Here is a 3,416-nt window from a genome sequence, read left to right on the forward strand (position 1 = left end):
AGGTTCACACCAGTTGTGTTCCCTTGACCGTGGACTTCCCACCTTCCAAAACTGTAAGAAATCATTTTTTTCTTTATAAATTACCCAGTTTGAGGTATTCTGTTGTCAGTGACAGACTAATACACTCACCATAAAAAAATAATAAAAGACTAATAATAAAAACAGACTAATACACTCACCATAAAAAATAATAGGTAAGAGAGGTGACGGACATGTTAATTAGCTTGATTTAATCATTCCACATTGTGTACATATATCAAAATGTCACATTGTACCCAATAAATATATAGAATCACGATTTGTCGATAAAAATAATAGTAACACTAAAAAGATACGTCAGTAAAAAGGTGGGTTTAGTAATAAAGCCAAGTGTGGCAAAATATGCCTAATTATTGAACATGGGTGATGGGAATAGGAGAAAGGGGATTCATAATACCATTATCTCTATTGCTGTGAGCACTTGAAATTTTTTAAGGGAAATCTAAAAATATAAAGCCTCCATTTCAGAATACATATTGCCTGTCACGATCCCCAAAGCTCAGCATCTGACCTACTGCCCTATAGGGAAAGTAAGCAAACCAGAAGGGTGGAAAGCTGCCTGCCAGAGATAAAGAGTGAGGGAGCAGGGATGCTGAGCCTGTGTTTAGTGTCTGATGGGCTGGCTGCTTGGTAAACATTGCAGAACAAATCTCAGGGTTTTGACAATAGAACCCCATAGGAACACGTTTGGATTTGGATATTGCTTGTGTTTTTGTTTTGCAAACTCCTCATTCCTTGTTTCCTCATGGGATTATTATACTCAGTATAAGGCTCCTTTCCCCAGTGAATTTGGAATAAGAAGGGAAGAAGGGGAGAGTAAAAGTATCAGCCTCATTCCACCTGCTTCCAAACCTTTCTCCCCCACGCTGCCAGAGAGTAAGCCTTCTAACAACCCAGTACGATCCTGAATCCTCAGTGGCTTCCTAGTCTGTGCCGACCAAATGCCCAAGACCCTTCATGATCTGGCCTCTCCCAAAGTTGAGGATCAATTATCTCTAAGAAGAAAATTAAGCTCCCAGGAAATGGAAGATATATATAAAGGGATATCAGTTTAAATGTGAGATAAATATAACAAAAAATTACATAACAAACAGGAATTGGGAGTTAGGCTTTAGATATCAGGGCAGCAATAAAATGCAGTTTGGAGTTTTTAACAGACCCAGAAAAATTTCAAAGTTCTATCCAGCAAATTTATACTCTGATTTGAAAGATAATTAATAGGTGATTGTGATGGTATTCAAAAAATATATTTATTTAGATATGTTGGAAATCTTTCCTTTCTAAACCAAAAATCAAGGTCTCTAGTTTTATAGCAGAATATATGATGTGAAGTTGCAGGTGCCCTAGAAACTTCAGGACACATGGATGCCGTAACGAATATTTTCTTTTCGTCAATGGAATAAAACCATACAAACATATTTTCAGAGAAAAATGAAGGGCCTCCAAGATTACAAAATTAGATGTCCTTGCTTTCAAAAATTGCTTAACCACTTCCCCCATTCACCATCAATCCACCACCTCATTCCTGAAGGCTTGATTGGGTTTGGGAGATTAAAGTGTATGCAATAAATAAATATATATAAGGTCCTACGTAAATTCAAATTGTTTATTTGAAGTGATTACCCAACAGTCACTTATTCCAAGTACTTGGCTTACTCCCGGAGCTACTTTTTAACTAGGCAACTGCTGTGTCTTTTGTGCTTATAGTTTGTTTCTTCTTGCTAGATGTAAGTTGGTGTGAAGTTAAGATTTTATTAGGGCACTGGGATTGTTTTCTCTCTTCTCTGAACAATCATAAATTTATTATCTACCCTCTTCAAGTAGAAATAATTACACATTGACCTCAATTATTCTCTATTTCTCTTAACTGTTTTTTTTCTCATGAACTTTAAAAAAAATTTTTTTTGTTTTAACATTACTTGCACATATTTGTAGCTTTGTAGGGTACAGTGTGTTGTTTCAAGACATGTAAACACTGCACAATGATTCACTTAGGATATATAGAACAGTTTTGTATCCTTTAGTTCATCACTTCTACCCCTCCCCTCTTCCCACTCTCCCTCCTGGCCTCTGGTAACCATTATTTTACTCTGTACTTCTTTGAAAACCACTTTTTGTTTTTTTAGATCCCAGTTCCATCCATGTTGCTGCAAATGATAGTATTTCATTTTTCTTGTACCTAAATAGTATTCCATTGTGTATAGGTACCACAGTGGAACCTGTGGTACCAAGGTAGCTAGGTCACAAAGAAGATCTATTTTCAGTTCTCTGAGAAACCTCCATAGTGTTTTCCACAATGACTGTACCAATTTACATTCCCACCAGCTATGTAGGAGAGTTTCCTTTTCTCTACATCCTTGCCAGCATTCGCTATTTTCTGTCTTCTTGATAATAACCATTATAACTGGAGTGAGATATATCTCATTGTTGTTTTAATTTGTATTTCCCTGATAAGCAGTGATGGTGAGCATTTTTTCATGTGCCTGTTGGCCATTTGTATGTCTTCTTTTGAAAAATGTCTGTTCAAGTTCTTAGCCCATTTTTTAATTGGGTTATTTGGTTTTTTGCTGTTGAGTTGTTTGAGTTCCTTTTATATTCTGGATATTAGCCCCTTGTTTGATGTATAGTTTGCAAACACTTTCTCCCATTCTGTAGGCTGTCTCTTTCCTTTGTTGATAATGTCCCTTTTAGTGCAGAAGCTTTTTAGTTTAATGTAGTCCCATTTGCCTATTTTTCTTTGGTTGCCTGTGCTTTTGTAGTCTTCTCCAAAAAAGTACTGCCATTCCCATTTTGTGTAACATTTTCCCTATGTTTTCTTCTAGTGGTTTCATAGTTTTTCATTTTAACTTTAGGTCTTTCATCTATCTTGANCTTAGCCCATTTTTTAATTGGGTTATTTGGTTTTTTGCTGTTGAGTTGTTTGAGTTCCTTTTATATTCTGGATATTAGCCCCTTGTTTGATGTATAGTTTGCAAACACTTTCTCCCATTCTGTAGGCTGTCTCTTTCCTTTGTTGATAATGTCCCTTTTAGTGCAGAAGCTTTTTAGTTTAATGTAGTCCCATTTGTCTATTTTTCTTTGGTTGCCTGTGCCTTTGTAGTCTTGTCCAAAAAAGTGCTGCCATTCCCATTTTGTGTAACATTTTCCCTATGTTTTCTTCTAGTGGTTTCATAGTTTTTCATTTTAACTTTAGGTCTTTCATCTATCTTGAGTTGATTTTTGTGTATGGTGAGAGATAGGGGCCTAGTTTCAATCTTCTGCATCTGCATATTATCCAGTTTTCCCAGTACCACTTATTGAAGAGGTTTGTCAACTTTGTTGAGAATCAGTTGACTGTAAGTGCATGGGTTTATTTCTGGGCACTCTAATTTGTTCCA

The sequence above is a fragment of the Galeopterus variegatus genome, unplaced genomic scaffold, assembly GCF_000696425.1.
Source record: "Galeopterus variegatus unplaced genomic scaffold, G_variegatus-3.0.2 Scaffold265, whole genome shotgun sequence".
Lineage (NCBI taxonomy): Eukaryota > Metazoa > Chordata > Mammalia > Dermoptera > Cynocephalidae > Galeopterus > Galeopterus variegatus.